The following is a 23,250-nucleotide window of genomic DNA, read 5'->3' as shown; positions in this document are numbered from 1 at the left end:
AAATGCCATCAGTTGAGTTAGGACCTGGAGATGTCAAATCCACAAATAAATATACAGTGATACCTCGTCTTACAAACGCCTCATCATACAAACTTTTCGAGATACAAACCCGGGGTTTAAGATTTTTTTGCCTCTTCTTACAAACTATTTTCACCTTACAAACCCACCACGGCCGCTGGGATGCCCCACCTCTGGACTTACGTTGCCAGCGAAGCGCCCGTTTTTGCGCTGCTGGGATTCCCCTGAGGCTCCCCTCCAGTGAGGGGAGCCTCAGTGAAATCATAGCATCGCAAAAACACAGAGGTGGCGTTTCGAGGACATTGGTGTTTTTGCGATGCTGCGATTTCACTGATGCTTCCTTCACTAGGAAACCCCACCTCCGGACTTTTGTTGCCAGCGAAGTGCTCATTTTTGCGATGCTGGGATTCCCCTGCAGCATCTCAAAAACACGAAAGTCCAGAGGTGGGGTTTCCCATGGAAGGGAGCCTGGGGGGGAATCCCAGCAGCACAAAAACGGGCGCTTCGGCTGGCAAAAGGGGTGAATTTTGGGCTTGCACGCATTAATCGCTTTTCCATTGATTCCTATGGGAAACATTGATTCATCTTACAAACTTTTCACCTTAAGAACCTCATCCCGGAACCAATTAAGTTTGTAAGACAAGGTATCACTGTACATGAAAATAATGTGGATCAAAACTAAGAAGACACTCTATTTGTAAAAAAAGTTATTCCTGTATACAGGTTTTCACTTGAGTATGAATAGGTAACAGTTATCCTTTCTACTAACCTGAACAATTGCTGAAGAATCCTTCGGCTTACAGAGACTACCTACGTATCCATATCCTACAGTTTGTCCATTGAAGTTAATGCCCCTAAAAGAAAAAAGGGGAAGGGGATAAAATTTATTTATTTATTTATTTATTAGATTTGTATAAAACAGCATATGACAAATCTAATATTTAAAATAACTAAAACCCTTATTAAAAATCAAACATACACACAAACATACCATGCATAAATTGTATAGGCCTAGAGGGAAGGAATATCTCAGTTCCCCCATGCCTGATGACAGAGGTGGGTTTTAAGGAGCTTACGAAAGGCGAGGAGGGTGGGGGCAATTCTGATCTCTGGGGGGAGCTGGTTCCAGAGGGTCGGGGCTGCCAGAGAGAAGGCTCTTCTCCTGGGTCCCGCCAGATGACTATGTGACTATGGAAGCATCATTGGACAAAGTTGGCTTCTTAGCTGTGCTATTGCTAAGCACTATAAATAGATTGAGTATTTTATTATTTTAGTCTATTCTTGGTTTATCCGTTGTGTAATGCAAGCATTCATTTAATTGATGCAGAATGGGAACCAAAACATTAAAAATGCATTTGTAAGTTACAGCCAAAATATAGCAGGATAATCATTTGATTTTCAATTTTAATTCTAGGTTAGGGGTCTGCAAGACTCAAAGAGCCATTTGGATCTGTTTCCCACAAAAAAGAAAATACCAGGAGCCTCAAACCTGGGTGGGTGTGGCCAACTCAATGTTATTTCCTCCCAATCAGTCACACGAACCTCCTCAGCCACAGCTACCCAGGTTTTGTGACTCCCAATGTTTTCTCTCTGTGTGTATGTCTTTCTCTGTGTCTTTGTCTCTGTCTTTCTCTATCACTCTTTCCTGCTCCCTCCCCCTCTCTCATGTCTCTCTCTATCTCCCAGGCTAGACGAGGAGTGACTGGAAGGGGAGGGCGAGGGGTAGGACCAGCTAGTGGTGGGTTCAGCTGACAGGGAGCCACAGCCAGGGGACAAAAGAGCCACATATCAAGTTGAGTGTTTGACCTGCAATCATTCAAGGACTTCTCAAAATCAGCTCTCATCTACCAAGAAATGCAGCTGCAAGAGCAATTATGGGCTTCCCTAAATATGCCCATGTCACACCAACACTCCGCAGTCTGCATTGGTTGCCGATCAATTTCCGGTCACAAATCAAAGTGTTGGTTATGACCTATAAAGCCCTTCATGGCACCGGGCCAGGTTATCTCCGGGACCGCCTTCTGCCGCAGGAATCCCAGCGACCAATTAGGTCCCACAGAGTGGGCCTTCTCCGGGTCCCGTCAACTAAACAATGTCGTTTGGCGGGACCCAGGGGAAGAGCCTTCTCTGTGGCGGCACCGGCTCTCTGGAACCAACTCCCCCCAGAGATTAGAATAGCCCCCACCCTCCTCGCCTTTCGTAAGCTTCTTAAGACCCACCTCTGTCATCAGGCATGGGGGAATTAAGATATTCTTTCCCCCTAGGCTTCTACAATTTATGTATGGTACATTTGTATGTATGATTGGTTTTAAAATAAGGGTTTTTAGCTACTTTAGTATTGGATTGTTGCATGTTGTTTTTACCACTGTTGTTAGCCGCCCCGAGTCTACAGAGAGGGGCAGCATACAAATCCAATAAAATGAAATGAAATGAAATGAAAAAAAAAAGTGGTTGACTTTGACTCAGAGATATAGTTCACATATAGTTTAAAGTATACAACATAGAGCAAAAGCTCTGTGCAAGCATTAAGCATCCCATAATTCTCCACTCCCAGACTCCCCCACTCCCTCTCCCCCAATGAGACTTACGTGAGTAACTGAGCATTATCGTGATTTCTGCGTGGCAGCAAAACTGTTTTTCTCCAGTTTCCAAATAAGTCCACAGTGACATCCACATCTGACTGCACACTAATCATATCTCGGTGGGACCAAATTTCTATGCCAATCAGTGCTATATGAATCCCGAGAGCTCTGTAAATCTGTCAGGTGGGACATGGTAGCAATCAGAAACTCAAACACAATTGATAAATCTTTCAAGATTAAAAAGAAACTGACGAAAGGCTTCTAGAGGCAGGTGAAAAAATTAGATCTAGGCATCAATAGAAGAGAAATCTCTGGAGCTCAAGGTTGAATTGTGGAATCCTTAGTGCTTTCTCAGTTTGATGCTTTGCTTACTCAAGTAAATTGTTTAACCAGATAATGAAATGTCTGCAAGAAAACCACCAAGCAGGAGAAATAATTAAAATAATAAAAAGAAGCAGGTGGTTATTCTCTGTAATCAGGAACAGAAGAGGAGGGGGACTAAAGGGAGATTTGACTCATTGATCTTCCCATTGTCTCCCTGATTCTAACTTATCATTAACAGTAAAAATGAAAACAAGGCTAATAAGACACTACAATATGAGTGTATCTCCTCCAGGGTACCACCAACTCAAATCGAGTTCCTCTCTTAGCCCTGCTGTTCTGCTCAAAAACGCATCCTAAAGTTCTGTTCCCGGGTCAATTTGACCTGGACCGAAAATTGTTCATTTTAGGTACTTATATTTGGTCTTTTTGAAAGCGTTTTTCACTTGGAAACTAGTTTGAACATTTCTGCACAGAATGAAATGAAAATTGAACTGAAAAAAAAATCAATGGTTATTGGTTTATTTTGCTCATAAAAGGCAGCCCCCATGCTTATACTCAAGTAGGTTTATACTAGAGTATAAGACCTTATGGTCTTATATTAGAAAATAAACCGATAAGCATCAATTTTTTCAGTTCACTTATATTTTTATTATGATCAGGAATGTTCAATTTTGTATATCAAACTTTTTTGGGGGAAATCCCTTGGAGATTTGTAGCCTAAAAAAAATATAAACTGACATAAAATGCTCAAAAATGGGGGCAGGGGCTTTTTGATCAAAATAAACCAATAAGCATCATTTTTTTCAGTTCAATTTTCATATCATTGTGTGCCGAAATGTTCAAACTAGTTTACCAGCAAGAAAGGGTTTCAAAAAGACCAAATTTAAGTACCTAAAAATATTTTTAAAAATATACGACCCAAAACAGTAAAAGTGTAAGTTTTTTCCCCCAATAAATATTTTCCCCACCCCCCAAAAATATTTTCTCTATCCCCAAAAAATATTTTCCCCACCCCCAAAAATATTTTAATGATGATCAGCAATGTTAAATTTAGTAAATCAATGCCTAATATATTAAAAATATTTTGAATTTGGAGCCTAAAAAAAAATTAAAGTGAAAATGGTTGCAAGCAGCCGAGGGTATGTGGGGAGGAGGCCTTATTTCTGATTAAAAAACCCAATAAGCATCATTTTTTTTCCAGTTCATTTATATTTTTCTTATGTTCAAAAATGTTCAGACTACCAATCCCACACCAACTTTAGTAAAATTGAATGCATTTTGCAGGCTAAACTATCTATAAATTGAAAAAAAGATCACAAAAAAGGGGGTGGCCTTTTATGAGCAAAATAAACCAATAAGCATCAATTATTTCAGTTCAATTTTCATATCATTGTGTGCAGAAATGTTTAGACTACCTTCCAAGTGAAAAACGTTTTCAAATTGACCCAACATAAGCACCTCAAATGAAGAATTCTTGGTCCGGGTCAGGCTGACCCGGGAACAGAACTTTAGGAACTTTTTTTTCAGCAAGAAAGAAGCCCCCCACCCCAAAAAAATTCTCATAGAGAGAACCCCTGAAATGATGCAAAGTCATGAAATTTCAAGTTTCAGATATACAGGAAAAATTTTTTACGGGGGCTCAAACTTTGATTTTGGGTCTCACAGACCCGAACATAACAGCAGGGTTAAGACTTATTTTCAGGGATCAATTTCATAATCAATTGAGCTTGGAATAGGCTGACTGTCCATCTCTTTCTAATGCCCAAGTTCAGGGCCATTCTTCAAAGAACAGTCCTCAAAGAATCCAGCTATAGGTATAGTTCTGATTGAATTATTGCAACTTTTTTGGAGCCATTCCTCAAAGAGTTCAGAGCCATTCCTCAAAGAACAGTCCTCAAAGAATCCAGCTATAGGTGTAGTTCTGATTGAATTCTTGCAACTTTTTTGGATTTCCATCCCCCTCAACACAGTGACTGTATTCACATAAGAGGCTTGTTAACTTAATTACTGAATTAACCCATTTTATCCCCCCCCCCTTATATGCTGGATCACCAGCTGGCCAAATGTCCTAGTTTTGCCTCATTCCAAGCCACAAAAATTAGCATTCTTACATAAGTCCATCTCCTAGCTTTCTTTACCTGGTTAAGTGTGTTGTGTGAACATAGTGAAAATCTGGGATGGCGCTGAGAGAAGTTTAAATCTAACGAGTGAAATAATTTTTTTGCCATGTCCTCTTACCTTATTTAACCCATTGGCAATTTCATATACTCTTGTTGTTATAGTGTTTAAATTGCCACTATATTTCTTGTACTACAGAAAAGACAAAAAAAGTTAAGATGAGTTCATAATTATAGGAAGAAGGGAGAGAAGGAGGGAGAGAAGTAATCATTGAATTTGGTGATTTAAACAAAAATATTTTTTATCCAAGTAGTCTCTTAACTCTTAATATTAGTTGGGTCCAATAACAAAAACATGTCAAAGTTTATAATGAAGCACATGTTAATTCAATTGGATGTTTTTTAATGTCTTCAAAAATGGCCACATTAAAAAAGGCAGAAACAAAATGTTGCACTCAATTCAGAAAGAAAATGGAATGATATCCAGGGTACTTACCATTAGATTATCCACAACTATGAAAAGCTCAATGTATTTTTGGGTGTTCAAGTATGCTGCTTCCTAAACAGAACAATAAACAAAAGGTTGTTTAGACATTTATTTATTTATTTATTTTTATTTATTTATTTAGTCCAATACACAATAAGGGTTTTAGTGGATATATATATATATATATATATCAAGAATAGTCCTAAAAATGCGAGTTCCAGGTATATGTGTGAATGATGAGGCAGCAGCCCTAGGTGCAGACCTAGGACGAGGGCATGGGCAAAAAAATTGCAAGAGCAGACATGTACCACCATAGAAAGTAACAACGGTAATGGGTGGAAGGAAGTAATATCAAATACCTCTAAAGCATTGCCTCGTAACTCTACCTCCTCCCTTGGGGAGGGAAATAAGCAACAGACACGAGTAAAAGCGGTAGTTCCCCCTTTAACCAGCATGATTAAGCCTACAATTAGGCTTGCTGCAGAGGGGAGGGAAGGGTGTGGCCCAGTGACGCGGGCTATGAGCAGACTGAGTAATGCTTTATAAATGTGTTTGTCTCCCACGGCATTTTAAAACTCTGACGAAGTTAGCAGCACGCTAACGAAAGCTAAGTTGTTTTATTAAAGTTTTTATGTTCCGGTGATCGAGATGGCTGCTGCCTCATCATTCACATATATATATATATATATATATATATATATATATATATATATATATATATATATATATATATATATGTAGATTGTTCTGAGTTCGGGTTTTACCCTGTGTAATATTTTGCATGTAATATTACATGCAAAATATTACACAGGGCAAAACCCGAACTCAGAACAATCTACATACATATACCCGTGAAAATTTACGAAAACAAATATATATATATATATATGCATACACACACACACACATATATACACACACATAGTAAAATACATGATGAAGGTTATAGAGGAGATACTCATAGTAAAATATATTTAAGAAATAATAGAAAAGAACATATAGTAATAGAACATATCAATGAAACAATCGAAGAAGAGATATAGGAATAGAAGAAAGGTATAGGAGATATAGGAGAGCAATAGGACAGGGCATTCTAATGCACTTGTACTCGCCCCTTACTGACCTCTTAGGAATCTGGATAGGTCAACCATAGATAATCTAAGGGTAAAGTGTTGGGGGTTTGGGGATGACACTATGGAGTCCGGTAATGAGTTCCATGCTTTGACAACTCGGTTACTGAAGTCATATTTTTTACAGTCAAGTTTGGAGCGGTTAATATTAAGTTTAAATCGTGTGCTCTTGTGTTGTTGTGGTTGAAGCTGAAGTAGTCGCCGACAGGCAGGACGTTGCAGCATATGAGCTTGTGGGCAATACTTAGATCTTGTTTAAGGCGTCTTAGTTCTAAACTTTCTAGGCCCAGGATTGAAAGTCTAGTCTCGTAGGATATTTTGTTTCAAGTGGAGGAGTGAAGGGCTCTTCTGGTGAAGTATCTTTGGACATTTTCAAGGGTGTTAATGTCTGAGATGCGATATGGGTTCCAAACAGATGAGCCTTATTCGAGGATGGGTCTGGCAAAAGTTTTGTAAGTTCTGGTAAGTAGTGTGAGATTGCCAGAGCAGAAGCTACGTAGGATTAGGTTTACAACTCTTAAAGCCTTCTTGGCTATATCGTTGCTTTGGCACTTAAATCTTTTGTTATTAGTATACCAAGGTCTTTAACCGAGTGGGGATTATCTGTGATAATTTGATTATTCAGTACGTATTTGGAGTTCAGATTCTTCTTCCCAATGTGCTCCCAGCAGCCAAAAAGAATCTTGGTCATTCTTAGATAATCGGAAAACTGATTGCTATATTCCCTGGTCAAAATATCTGACCTTTCAGAAATATTGGTTCTTTGAAGAAGATATTTATAGGGAGACACCTTGTTACAATTTTAGCACCTAGAGCAGGTGCTAAATCCCTTGGCCATGGCCTTCTACTGAGACTTGAAAATGGTGGCTGAGCATTGGCATGACCATGTTCATCTTCAGCACACATCCATGGCTAGCGAGAAATTATGGATGGACTTGTTTTATTTGGACAAGTATTTGTATTTTGTATTTGTATTTATTAGATTTGTATGCCGCCCCTCTCCGCAGACTCGGGGCGGCTCACAACAGTGACAAAAACAATATATATTGACAAATCTAATAATTAAAATATAAGATAACAATTTCACATTTTTTAAAAAATCTAAAAGCAAGGAACCCCAATATAAAAAACATACATATAGTCATATCATGCACTAGAACTACATAGGCAGGGGGAGATGTCTCAGTTCCCCCATGCTTGATGACAGAGGTGGGTTTTAAGGAGTTTACGAAAGGCAAGGAGGGTGGAGGCAATTCTAATCTCCGGGGGGAGTTGGTTCCAGAAGACCGGGGCCGCCACAAAGAAGGCTCTTCCCCTGGGCCCCGCCAAATGACATTGTTTTGTTGATGGGACCCGGAGAAGGCCCACTCTGTGGGACCTAACCAGTCGCTGGGATTCGTGCGGCAGAAGGCGGTCGCGGAGATACCCTGGTCCGGTGCCATGAAGGGCTTTATAGGTGATAACCAACACTTTGAATTGTGACCGGAAACTGATCGGCAACCAATACAGACTGCGGAGTGTTGGTGTTACATGGGCATACTTAGAGAAGCCCATAATTGCTCTCGCAGCTGCATTCTGCACGATCTGAAGTTTCCGAACACTTTTCAAAGGTAGCCCCATGTAGAGAGCGTTAAAGTAGTCGAGCCTCGAGGTGATGAAGGCATGAGTGACTGTGAGCAGTGACTCCCGGTCCAAATAGGGCCGCAACTGATCCACTGCTCACACATATGGAGCTGAACCCCATTCCTCATGCAGAACCATCTCCTCTCCCCCTTTGCCAGTCCACAAAGCTGGAAACGCTGGGGAATTCTGAGTCAGAGAATGTGCCGATCAGGTGGGGGTTCCTCTTTGCTGGCATTACTGGTGATAGGCATGGGTACATACATGTTGGCATGAGATTCGGCTTCTGTGCATGTGCCAGAAGCCAAATGTTTTGTAAAGACCCATGCGCAAGCAAGATTTTGGCAATTTTTGCTTCCACACATGTGCAGAAGCAAAAAACCTGGCAAAAATCACCAAAATCTTACTCGTTTATGTGTCCTCACATGAGATTTGGCTTCTGGCATATGCACGCCCAGCACCATTTTTGCTACCAGGATGCTCTATTGGGCTGTACTGGCTGCAACCCACTACTGGTGCCAATGCATTATAGAGCACAAAGCACATTACACAATGGATTGTCAAGCAGCAAGAAAAGTCACCTTTAAAAAAAGTTTGTCGTGACACAAACCAACTTCTTTGTATTAATATGGTGTGGCACCTGTTTCTACTTAATTTGTTTTTGGAATTCATGATGCCAACTGTAAAGATAAATTTATATAAGAATACTTAGATCTGAACAGAATTTAATAGGACTAGAAACAAGCATGTGAAGAAATTGCTTTCCTTGACCTATTTTTCAGCCTGATACTCCAATGGCTTTCTCATTTTATTTATTTATTATTTATTTTATTTATTTATTATTTAGATTTGTATGCCGCCCCTCTCCGCAGACTCGAGGCGGCTCACAACAAAGTGAAAACAATTTACAACAAATCTAAATTACTATTTAAAAATATTTTAAAAACCCCATTTTCTAAACAAACATATATACAGACATACCATTCATAAATTGTAAATGCCCAGGGGAGTTGTCTCAGTTCCCCCATGCCTGACGACAAAGGTGGGTCTTAAGGAGCTTACGAAAGGCGAGGAGAGTAGGGGCAGTTCTAATCTCCGGGGGGAGTTGGTTCCAGAGGTCCGGGGCCGCCACAGAGAAGGCTCTTCCCCTGGGGCCCGACAACTGACATTGTTTAGTTGACGGGACCCAGAGAAGGCCCACTCTGTGGGACCTAATCGGTCGCTGGGATTCGTGCGGCAGCAGGCGGTCTCAGAGATATTCTGGTCCAATGCCATGAAGGGCTTTAAAGGTTTTCCCTTCCATTTCTTTAAAAAAGGATCTCAACCAATCATATGAGAAACATGATGATGTGATCATGCTATGTAACCATTTCAACCTTCTAAATGGTCAAAGATTTTTATCCTTTTTTTTTTTTTGATGTTGCTCAAGATTGTTTCAATGAAATGACCAGGACCTTTATGGAGACGAGATCATTTATGATAAAGGACCAGTTAAGAACCAATTAAACATTATGTATATAACCACAACTTGCTGAGGATAAAGAATTTGGAAATGGGATCTCCTCCCTTATGAATTCTATCTAGTCATTCCCCCAAAAGAATTTCTCTTTTACTTTACATTTTAGAAACAAGTAAATGAATCCCTATTCTCTAACCATTGTATATACCTGACAGTTTAATATAAGACTTACTTCAAAAGTATAAGTCCTCTGAGGGCTCATTTCAATTGACTCATCTGATTCCCAAGTAGTGTGGGGTACCCCACAGGTTTTGGGGGTCTCATCCTCTTTTTCTAGACTGTCATATTTATAGATTGCATGGGCTTCACTGTCGGAAAGCTTCAAAGGTTCGATAAAGTATGTCTCCCCTTGATGGTTGAAATGTCCTCTGTAAAACAATGTAGAAAAGGGTGGCCAGAAATGGTGGTCAGTAGAGGAGAATATTGTCAGTTTGGGAATGGCCTGCACTGATGACATTACCTAGTTGGGTAATAAAATGTCTGCAAGGAAACAACTATGCTCTGAGAGTCATTTTTAACTAAAAACCAACATTCCTAACGTTTTTGAATCCTCCTTAAAACTCACTGAAATATTTATTTTCTATCTTCAGAAATCGTATCACTTTCTTATGCTTCCCAAAGATACGGCTATAATCTGTAAAATACACCTAATACAACCAGGAACTTATCTGTACAGAATTTGTATAGAGAAAGTTTGGCACGGAATCCAGTATTGCATATTAATTAGAGTTTTCTAACATTTCTATCTATGCAAATATAAAACTAAACCTATTGAAAGAGTTTGTTCTTGTATAAAATTTAATTTCATGACTCTGAAATACTTTATATCACATGTGTGTCTGAGTGTGTGTTTGTAACATATTTTTACTGATAATGAAAAGGAAGGGAGACTACTGTAGATCTATTTTGGGGTTATTTGCCTTCATCAGGTAGCCACGCCCTTTTTACTGGATTTTGAACCCAGGGCCTCTGCTTTGTAAGGCAGAGGTCTTAGACAATAGGCTACAGGCTCAACTCCTGTATCAGCTTGTACCATACAGTATATATAGAGTTCTCCTTAAAAATAGTACAGGATTTGGCTGTGGTCAAGGAAATAAAACCAGGCCGACCTGATAGCAATTATAAGATAAGATGCAGGACGACCAAGATATTTAATAAAGAATGGAAATATGAATTATAAATAAATTGGCAAGCATCAGCTTATAGAGGGCAATGTAGGATAAGATGAATAACAATGCAGAGTAACAAAGAACTGGAAGCTAAAAAATATGATGAGTGGTTGCAGGAACCAGGTACATCTAGTCTAAGGAAGAGAAGGACTAAGTGACATGATAACAGTTTTCCAATATTTAATGGGCTAAGAGGAGGACAATCTATTCTCCAAACCACCTGAAGGAAGGACAAGAAACAATGGATGGACACTAGTCAAGGAAAGAATTTTAAATTTTAAATTGTAAATTATTAGATTTGTCAGGAATTGTTTTTATTGTATTGTGAACCGCCCCGAGTCTACGGAGAGGGGCGGCATACAAATCTAATAAATGAATGAATGAATGAATGAATGAATAAACAAACAAACAAACAAACAAATAAATAAACAAATAAATAAAAAGAAGCAACCTAGAACTAAGGAGAAATTTCCTGACAGTTGGAATAATTAACCAGTGAAAAGGTTTACCTTCAGACATTGTAGGTGTTCAATGACAACTGGTTTTTAAAAGGAGATTGACAATCATTTGTCCAGCATGTTATAATTCTCCTACCTGAGCAGGAGGTTGAGCTAGAAGACATCCTTTACAATTCTTTTATTCCACCATTTACCATCCTTTATTATTATGTTGTTGTTATGTTATATACCACCATTTCATTTATTCCTCCACCGCATGGACACTGTCTCTGTACAAAGGGGATCTTTTAGTGTCTTCCTTCAATAACAGCTGTTGGGAGGATGTTGAATCTGACTAATGATAAGGACCTTCTGAATTTTGGGATCTTTACACAGCTAAGATATCTAGCCAGTTGGAGAAGGTATGAAGAGTGACTCAAGTAAATGTTTCTGGGTAGAACTGAAAAGTCTGCTATGCACAAAGGAGACATGGGCGCCTTTCAGACAAACCTGATTTAGTTGCCTAGTGTCTCTATTGCAGTCTTGCCATTCAACCAAACTCTTTCTAAATTCTGCAGAAATCACACACAATTAATTTTCATGAAAAACTGATGTCCTTCATTTTAGGTTCGAGCTATGACAACTCCAAGAGCAGTATTTTCTTCTTAATAAAACAAATAAAAGATAAGAAGCTATCTTACTTCAAGCCATTGCATGCGCTAATGACCGCAGATGAGTCGGGATCATTCTGAAGGTGTCCATGATAATAGCAGTGATCCTATATGGGGACAAGAGGATTACACTGGTTAAAGCTCATTTGTAGTGTGATTTGATGAGCAGAAGTGCAGTTCCAATATATGAGGATTATCTGAAAGGTTACAAGGCATGTAGCTCTCGCGGGAAGTGTTCGTGGGGGAACACCGAGTCTACCCGAGTCTACGGAGAGGGGTGGCATACAAATCCAGTAAATAAATAAATGAATGAATGAATGAATGAATGAGTTTATTTATTTATTTATTGGATTTGTATGCCGCCCCTCTCCGCAGACTCGGGGCGGCTAACAACAATGATAAAAAACAACATGTAACAATCCAATTTAATAAAACAACTAAAAACCCTTATTATAAAAACCAAACATACGCACAAACATACCATACATAACTTGTAATGGCCTAGGGCAAGGAATATCCTAACTCCCCCTTGCCTGGCGACAAAGGTGGGTCTTGAGTAATTTGCGAAAGACAAGGAGGGTGGGGGCCGTTCTAATCTCTGGGGGGGAGTTGATTCCAGAGGGCTGGGGCTGCCACAGAGAAGGCTCTTCCCCTGGGGCCCGCCAAACAACATTGTTTGGCCAACGGGACCCGGAGAATACCAACTCTGTGGAACCTTATCGGTCACTGGGATTCGTGCGGTAGAAGGCGGTTCCGGATGTATTCTGTCCCAATGCCATGTAGGGCTTTATAGGTCATAACCAACACTTTTAATTGTGACTGGAAACTGATCGGCAGCCAGTGTAGGCCACGGAGTGTTGCAGAAACGTGGGCGAATCTAGGAAGCCCCACGATGGCTCTCGCGGCCACATTCTGCACGATCTGAAGTTTCCGAACACTTTTCAAAGGTAGCCCCATGTAGAGAGCGTTGCAGTAATCGAACCTCGAGGTGATGAGGGCATGAGTGACTGTGAGCAATGACTCCCGGTCCAAATAGGGCCGCAACTGGTGCACCATGTTATTACTATCATGTAGCGGGAAGCTAGCAAAAGCGAAGGAGCAGTGCCCGTGATCAGTAGATCATCAACTGGCATTGTGGTGAAGGTTAGAGATGAGGGTCCTCATTCCGTTTCCATCCAAGTGTGTAGTGCACGCTGTAACACACTACCTGAATGCTAAGGGCACGAAAGTTGCTGCGATGGGTGCCCAAGATGCTTACTGAAGCACACAAAATTGACAGAGTCATTGATGCCTGAGAATTTCTTGATCATTTTGGGATTGAAGGCGAGGCTTTTCTCAACTGTATAGTGACAGGAGATGAAACCTGGGCTTATCCCCATACAACAGAGAGCAGATGTCAATCAATTTATTTTATTTATTTATTTATTTATTATTTGGATTTGTATGCCGCCCCTCTCCGAAGACAGTGGCGCCATACCCATCCTCCTTCAGCCAAAAAAATTCAAAAATCAGCAATTGGTGATAAAAATCTTGGGCACTCATCAAACACAAATCTTGGGCACCCATCGCAGCAGCGTTCGTGCCCTTAGTGTTTAGATAGCGTATTACAGTGTGCAATTCACACTTGGGGGGAAACGGAATGAGGACCCTCATCTCTAACTATCGCCACAATGCCAGTCGATGATCACTGACCACTGGCAATGCTTGTTCGCTTCTGCTGGCTTCCTGCTACACAATAGTAATACCAAATTTCCCTGCGAACATTCCCAAGAGCTACACGCCTTGTAACCTTACCCTCGTATTCCACCACTTCAGTGAAATAAGGAGCAAGACAGAAACTAGTCAAGAATATTTGATTGAAGAGGACAAAAAAAAAAATGCTTGGTATTGATTGTTCCAAAATGAACATACGATTAAACACGAGTCTCCATAAAAACAAGTCACACTCCAGAGAGAGATACCAATTAATTGTTATTTTCTTGAGCCCACACAATGAAAGTTTGAAGAAATATACACAGAGATATAATTCCTAGCATCATCTGGAAACAGGATCCGCGTAGACATTAAAGTCAGGAGATTTCTGTTACACACTAAATTGGAGCAATTTGTATGAACTTCGAAGATGCTAAACCAGAAGTAGATAATTTTCAGACACAGAGGATGAACTTTTAGATCAATTTGGAGAGAAGGGGTCAAGGACTTCATGACGCATGTTAGTGATTTTTGGAGCTGGTGGGGCCATGTTCTGGGTCCTTTTAATGTGACAGTATCAAATAAATTTCTGTAAAGTAGCAAAGTGAATTTCTCAATCTTTTAGTATTACAAACAAATGATTTTGCATTAATCACACTAATCTGGATTAAAAGTGAAAAGATATATCTTATAAACCTGATGTTCTCATAATAAATGTATTTGTAAAACTCGCTCCCACAAATGTTTGCTTCTAACCAGGAGGAAAGAACTGGTTGATTGAAATCTTGCCCTACTCATTCAATGAATAAAACAAACTGGGTTTAACAATCCATACATCCTTATATGAATATTTCAGTGTAAGATACTGTATACATACAAAGTCCTTCTTGTTTGAGTAACCTGGTCTGATACATACATATTTGGAATATTGTGCTCAAATATTCCTCTCTATTTATTTCCTAAAAGTAAGACACTCTAGATATTACCTGAACTGAAGGAGTGGTTGTAATTTCTCTGCCATCAGGGGAATAATGAGTTTCACTGTAATCTTCCGAAAAAAGTCCTCTGGAAAGAATGCAAATATCCATGTAAGGCATTAAGCAGGACAGAGAAGAGAGAATATCTATGTTAGGCATTAAGCAGGACAAAGATAATTTTATAATAAATGTACAACTACTGCATTTTAAGTCTTTATTGCTTGGTGCCAAAGGAAAGGAGCAGGTATTCCAACCTCATGAGGATGCCTATTTAAGAGGAGTGCTGAGCATACTAGATTCACCCCAGGAAAGACAGTTGCACCAAGGAAGCTGTGCAATTCTTTTCATCAAGGCTCGGAGGGGGTAAGATTGATCAGGAGAAGACATTTTGTATTGCCTCTTCTTTTTATTCTTCTGGTTTACATAACAATCTGATGAAACTGCTTGGTCCATAAAGGAGAGCAGCAAAGTTCCATTTACTTAAGAGTAAAAGGAAGCAATCCTTTTATCTGTTATCTTTTTCTCCCACTGTAAAATTTAATTTACTTCTAGTTTCCCAAACAAAGCAATACAATTATTATTTCTCCTGGATTATGTCCAAGTATATACATTTTCCATATTGTCCTAGTAAAGTTGAGAGAACTTCTGAGTTCACGTACTTATTTCTTTCTAGGTGAAGGACCACTGGTTCCCCATTCACTTTAAATTCATATTTCAATGTATCTTCATACTTGGTCTGCAATGCAAAGAGTTCAGGATTTATTTGTTTGCTTTTAAACAAAAGAGGCAAATAAAATGTGTACCTTCTTAACAACTCTACCCTGTGCCAAATGGAGAGCTATAGTCAAATTTATTTATTCTATTTTATTTATTTTATTTGTCATACAAATATAGTATTGTATTGTAGTATACTTAACATAATATAAGTATAAAGTAGAGATAGAAAAGATAAAAAAGACATTTGGATAGGAACGGTAGGCACAAAGGTGCACTTATGCATGCCCCTTATTTATTTAATTATTTGAGTATTTCATCTGCTGTTTGAAGGGTGATATAAAATCTTAAATTAAACTTTCTTGCATAAGTTCAAGATCTCTTTCTCTGAACTTGGTGAATAAAGTTGGGCTGGGACAGAGAGATTGACTTGAAAGTCATCCAGTGATGGTCCTGAATCTGTCTCTTCATCCTAACCTTGAACTATAACTATAACTATCTTCACCTAGAAACACAGCTACCTCTTCTCTTCAGAAAAGATAGATAATATTTAATGGAACTTCCATGTGTATGTGTGTGTGTGTGTGAGAGAGAGAGAGAGAAGAAAGAGAAAGTGGGGGAAGGGGGGAAGAAATGGAGGGAGAGAAAGGGAGAGAGAGAGAGAGAGAAGAAGAGAGAGAGTGGGAGAGAGGAAGGGAGAGAGAGGGAGAAAGAGAGAGAGGGAGAAAGAAAGATGGATGGAGGGAGGCAGGAAGGATTTTATTCCTGTATCTATTGCAGCTATGAAATGATTCAAGGCTAATTCCCACCTTAATCCCACCTCCCTATATGGCTGGGCATTTCACAACATTTTATTTTTATATAGTAACCAATTAATATTAGAAATTATGTTCTACATTTCCAGGAGTCTCCTCAATTTTTTGTGAATTGAGTGATTATATAAATTTATTAAATGAATGTGGTGTATGTGAATGAGTGAGTGAATGAGTAAACTGCTCCAAACATGACTGCAGGAAATACGACATTAGTAACCAAGAACTCACTATCTGACTCTGTAGTATCATCACCTAAACTTTACCCTTAGACTATCCACTGTTGACCTCATTCGATTCCTAAGACATCAGTAAGAGACGTGCATAAGTGCACCAGCGTGCCTACCCTTCCCTATCCTAATTTTTCTCTCTTACTGGTATCATGTGTATAAACATTGTTATATGTTTGTATACTTCCAATACGTAATTGACAAAATAAATAAATATATAAATGAATAAATGAATAAATGAATGAATGAATGAATGAATGAATGAATGAATGAATAAATAAATAAAATAAAATAAAGCACCTAGGTTGCAATGAGAAAATCCAGATAATCATTAGATGGCAGCGAAGGAAAACCAAAAATTCTGTTGGCTGTCAAGAAGTAATTTACTGAGTTCTTCTTCTTACCTTTGGCACAGCATTCTGATGTCCTCCTTTGGGCCACACAGGCACTTGTTGTGGATACACTACTTCATAATCATTAACATTCCCAGATTCCAAGACTATAGAGCTCCCTTTGTAAGGGGGGGGGGGGAGAGAAGAAGAAAGATTTTAAATCTTCTGAAAGGTTTTTCAGTTAAGAATGGAATCTTTTTCTAGTGGAACATAGCATAGATTTTCTCTGAGAATGCAATTTGCTGAATGATGTTTGAGAGCTGGGAGACTATCTAGAGCCATTGTTTGGGCAAGTAGAAAATAAAGATTTTGGAGCTTGATTAATCAGAAAAATAAATAAATACATCTTAATGAATGTGTAAGTTTGTTCACTGTGATAAAGATAACACGAGAACCTGTAAATCACAATAGTCTGGTTCACATAATTCAGGAAACCATACTACATTATGATTTAGCATATTAATCAATGAAAAAACTAGGCAAATGTAGCTTGTTATGCAAATGCAGCTTATTAGGAATTCCATCCAATTTAACTGCTATTTCATTGCCATCCTAAGAGTTTAGTTGCCTTTGCTTTCTTTCACTTTCAAAAATAGTCCATGGAATCATAATTATCATTTGGGGACCTAACATGTACATAATCGAATTTAGTGATTTCAGAATTAAAACAAAATTGAAGAATTTAGGGTTGGTTACTATGTACGCATTCAGTAGTCACCTGCTATTTGTTCCTTAGTATATGTGGTAGTCCAATACATACAGTCAGTGTTCCCTCTAATTTTTTTGAGGGGTGGGCGGAAAAGTATAGTGTCTGAGCGGCAGTCCCTTCGGGACTGGGCGGCACAGAAATAATAAACAAATAAACAAATAAACAAATAAACAAATAAACAAATAAACAAATAAACAAATAAACAAATAAACAAATAAACAAATAAACAAATAAACAAATAAACAAATAAACAAATAAACAAATAAACAAATAAACAAATAAACAAATAAACAAATAAACAAATAAACAAATAAACAAATAAACAAATAAACAAATAAACAAATAAACAAATAAACAAATAAACAAATAAACAAATAAACAAATAAACAAATAAACAAATAAACAAATAAACAAATAAACAAATAAACAAATAAACAAATAAACAAATAAACAAATAAACAAATAAACAAATAAACAAATAAACAAATAAACAAATAAACAAATAAACAAATAAACAAATAAACAAATAAACAAATAAACAAATAAACAAATAAACAAATAAACAAATAAACAAATAAACAAACAAGTAAACAAACAAACAAGTAAACAAGTAAACAAGGAAACAAGGAAACAAAAAAAAAACCCACCCTGTTTTGCCTCAGAGAATTTCAAAATAAAATATTGTACTGTGTGTCTATAACAGTGAGCTCATAATAGGGCAACTCTATCAATATCAAAATGCCACTTAAATAGTTGAGCTAGTTTCAAACTAGATTTTGATTTTCTTTCTCTCTTACTTACTCCCATTCTTTTTCTTTCTCTTTTCCTTCCTCTCTTTTTTCTAGCTGTTTCTCTCTCTTCCTCTCTCTCCTTCCCTCTCACTATTTCCCTCTCGGCTTTTGGGCAGGTTTGGAAAACTCTGAGTTGATGATGATTTTTAAGTGAGCGATTGCTCACTGCTCAGCTTAGAGGGAACTATGCATACAGTATTCCTGGTTGTATGAATCACAACTGCAACCAACATTTATTAACAAATGGTCCATATCCAACAAAATGAATTTCAATGTGGAGAAAAGCAAAATTTTACATCTATGAGAATGGCTGTAGGATTTAGGTCTGACTAGTCTGAGGAAAAGGAGAATTAGGGGAGACACGATAGCAGTATTTTAGTTCTTAAGGAGAAAGAAGAAAGGGTCAACGTATTCCCCAAAACACAAGAGGGCAGGACAAGAAACAATAGTGAGAAAGTAATCAAAGAAAGAAGCAATCTGGTATTAAGGATTAACTTTCTAACAGTGAGGACAATTAACCAGCAGAACACCTTGCCTCCAGAAATTGTACTCCAGTACTGGATATTTTTCAGAGGGAGAGGGAAGGAGGGAGGGGGAGGGAGACTGAGTTCTAAGCACAACTAGCATTTGGCCTTGGAAAATCTATCTTCTGAGATTGATGGGCATCTTCCAAAGGAAGCCCCAGGCAGAAGAATGTCATCCTCATACCTATCTATGTAGCTATCCATTTGTACATGATGCTACCAGAAAGACGGGAGACATTGAACTCCACGTACTAGCAAGTAAAGTTACTCTCTTACTTGCATCACAGAAAAACAGCAATTTCCTTCTATCTCTCTTTCTTCTTTACTATTTATCTATCTATCTATCTATCTATCTATCTATTTTTTTATTTTTTTATTTATCAGATTTGTATGCCGCCCCTCCCCGTAGACTCGGGGCGGCTAACAGCAATAATAATACAATGTAAACAAATCTAATATTTAAGTTAATTTCAAAAAACACAATTTAAGAAACCAATCATACATACTGACATACCATGCATAAATTTTATAAGCCTAGGGGGAAGGGAAAGTCTCAATTCCCCTATGCCTGATGACAGAGGTGGGTTTTAAGGAGCTTATGAAAGGCAAGGAGGGTGGGGGCAACTCTGATATCTGGGGGGAGTTGGTTCCAAAGGGTTTGGGTCACCACAGAGAAGGCTCTTCCCCTGGGTCCCACCAAACGACATTGTTTAGTTGACGGGACCTGGAGAAGGCCAACTCTGTGAGACCTAACTGGTCGCTGGGATTCGTACTTCATAAATTATTATTCTAATTTTGAAATTTGCCCTCCTGGTAAGGACATCACCATCATTCCTTGCTTTAAAAAAAAACAACAACCCAAGGCTATCCCAGTGAGCTTCTGCCCCTTATTTGTGTTTGGACAACCATCTGAATCAAGTGAGTATCAATGATTTGTACTGATATGTGGGAATGACTTGGGAGACAGGACCAAGGGCCACAGTAGTAACCCTCCCTAGTTTTTTGCAGAGTCAAAGGAAAGGAGGGAAGAAACAATTTAAGATAATTTAAAATCTTACATTGAGAAAAATTAGCATCAAATTACTTGAGTGCAATTTGAATACTCCCTCCAACAACAATAGCACCAGGTTTTGTTTGGCTGAATATTATGTGATCTTAATTACAGAATGTCTAATTGACCAATTGAAACAATTGGTCTGAGATTATTCACTGTTGACCACTCCTGATTCCTAAGAGATCAGTAAGGGGCATGCATAAGTGCACCAGAGTGCCTTCTGTCCCCTGTCCTAATGTTTCTCTTTTACTAGTATCATCTATATAAATGTTATATCTTTGTATACCACAAATACGTACTTGACAAAACAAATAAATAAATGTAAATAAATAAAAGAAAAGCTGAAAATGTTTTGTTTTTCTTTAACATTTTGCTTCCTGGAAATTTCTTGCCACAAACTCTGCCTCTCTGTCCTCTTCAGTCTTCTAATCCTTTTTTTTTTTACTCACATAATTGGAAAATCTTCTCTCCATGATGGTTAAGCCAAAAAACATCTATACTAATCCCAGCGACCAGTTAGGTCCCACAGAGTTGGCCTTCTCCAGGTCCCGTCAACTAAACAATGTCGTTTGATGGGACCCAGGGGAAGAGCCTTCTCTGTGGCAGCCCCGACCCTTTGGAACCAACTCCTCCCAGATATCAGAGTTGCCCCCACCCTCCTAGCTTTTCGTAAGCTCCTTAAAACCCACCTCTGTCGTCAGGCATGGGGGAATTGACACTTTCCCTCCCCCTAGGCTTATAAAATTTATGCATGGTATGCTAGTATGTATGATTGGTTTTTAAATTGGGGTTTTAAATTAACTTAAATATTAGATTTGTTTACATTGTATTATTATTTCTCTGAGCCGCCCCGAGTCTGCGGAGAGGGGTGCCATACAAATCTGATTAATAAAATAAATAAATAAATGATTAATAAATAAATAAATATAACTTTAGAACAAATGTGATCTTTGAGAGCAAGCAATCTTTTCCTGAGTCTGTAGAAAGTGAAGTGTAACAAATTTTGGTTAAGCATCAAAAGAAAACCCATAGAAATTTGTTGGGTGCCTTTTAGCAGTAAGAATCTGAACAAGGAAACCCAAAAGAACATCTTACCTTGATATGGAAAAACCACTATGCATATAGTTACCAAGAGAGCTTGGATCATTTTGGAGCCTAGATTGGAGGACAGGGAATCTCTTACTGCTTCCCAGCCAACCTGAGCTCTTCTCTTTCATCTCATTCATGCCCTTATATGCAAAGGTGTTTGCTAAAGGATTTGCCCAAATTCTTGTAACAATATTACTGGAGGGCAGTTTTCCAACTGGCTTAGTGCTTGTCACTCCAACGATAACACCTGGAAAGCTTATTTGATGACATCCCTCAAAGCAAAAGCCAAAAGGAGAAGATTAAATGTTCACAGCATTGTGTTTCTTGGCTCACGTGTTAAGACAACTAAATTTGGGGCTTCTTGGACATGGGGTCTTAAATGCCAAGACTTCGTTTTTATAGTAGCTTGTGAGTAAGAGGCACTTTTTGAGCAATCTAGAAACGTTTCAGTATTGTTAACATTTAGCACTGGTTGCTAATCAGGAAGCTCAATTACCTTATTTGTAGCCTCTGTAAAATGATCTTTGCCTTGGAAGACGAATAATGCACAGACACAAGACTGCAGTTAAGATGGGACACTTTATTGATATAAATTAATAAACTTCTGTGAAAGACCTGCAGAGGTAAACAATGAAGGGGGCGGAATCCCTGTCAAAACATTTTTTTTCTTTTTTTTTAAGTCAAATTGACATTTTAATGTATCATAATGTGTTTCTACGCAAGGCTATCAATATCCATTGTGGTTTAAACATCTGACCCTTAAAGCAGATAGATTGATAGACAGATAGATGGATGAATAGATAGATTCTACGGAGATGGGCGGCATACAAATTTAATAAATAAAAATAAATAAATAAATAGATAGATGATAGATAGATAGATAGATAGATAGATAGATGATAGATAGATGATTGATTGATTGATTGATTGATAGATAGATAGATGATAGATAGATAGATAGATAGATAGATAGATGATAGATAGATAGATAGATAGATAGATAGATGATTGATAGATAGATAGATAGATGATAGATAGATAGATAGATGATAGATAGATAGATAGATAGATGATAGATAGATAGATAGATAGATAGATAGATAGATAGATAGATAGATAGATGATAGGTAGGTAGGTAGGTAGGTAGATAGATAGATAGATAGATAGATAGATAGATAGATAGATAGATAGATGATAGGTAGGTAGGTAGATAGATAGATAGATAGATAGATAGATAGATGATAGATAGATAGATAGATGATTGATAGATAGATAGATAGATAGATAGATGATAGATAGATAGAAGGATGATAGATAGATAGATAGATAGATAGATTGATAGATAGATAGATAGATAGATAGATAGATGATAGGATGGATGGATGGATGGATGGATATATAGATAGGTGATGGATGGATGGATGGATGGATGGATAGATGATAGATATCAAAACATTTCTAAGCAGCTATGGGTGAAGCTCCTTGCTGAGCAAGGAAAGGTTCACCCTGGCCTTTCCCTTGCTCTTCACCACACCACTTGGCATGTGGGGAGGCTCACCCCAGTTTACCTTCTGGGTTCCTGATACAGGTGAACCCCAATGGCACTCCCGCTCCATAACTCAGGCCCGACATCCTCAGAGCTCCTGGCGAGGGGCAGCCAATCACCTTCCAAAAGGCACCCTAAAGGAGAACATGCAGCCCCCCCTGACCTGCCCCCCCATGACCAAAGGGGATTTCAAATTAACGAACAATGGAAATGGAATTGCCGACTAAAGCACCCCTTACCTGTCCTCTCCCAACCAAAACAGCTGTCAACAAAGGTCACAAAAAATTCCTACCCAGCCCCCATTGGCAATGCTAACACACCAATAGGTAAAGGGAGAGCAGGCGAGTGCATTTAGCGACGGTCTGAAAAATAGGGTGATCTGAGACAGGGGTGGCCTTTAAATATCCCGCCCCATCCCGCCCCACCTGCCTGCTTGCACCTGCACAGTAAGCAAGGAGGCCGACCAGCTGTTTGGAGGCAATTTGGCACTTTTGCGCAAGATCATCCACTTCCTGTTCTGGACCCATGATGGAGCTCGTGCTTTCGGATCTGTCGGCAAATTTGGCAGCGGGTAAGCCTGCTTGCCTTCAAGCTGCTCTGAGTCTTTGGAGAGGGGCGGCATACAAATCTAATAAATTATGTCAGT

General features: G+C 38.6%; 1 pseudogene; it reads right to left on the bottom strand.

The window, feature by feature from the left end:
- LOC139174922 (zinc metalloproteinase-disintegrin-like) overlaps positions 1-21,195 on the bottom strand; it is a 42,553-nt pseudogene extending 21,358 nt beyond the window's left edge.
- Positions 21,196-23,250: the final 2,055 nt, after the last annotated feature.

The sequence above is a fragment of the Erythrolamprus reginae genome, chromosome 12, assembly GCF_031021105.1.
Source record: "Erythrolamprus reginae isolate rEryReg1 chromosome 12, rEryReg1.hap1, whole genome shotgun sequence".
Lineage (NCBI taxonomy): Eukaryota > Metazoa > Chordata > Lepidosauria > Squamata > Dipsadidae > Erythrolamprus > Erythrolamprus reginae.
This window is presented reverse-complemented; position numbering and strand designations above follow the sequence as displayed.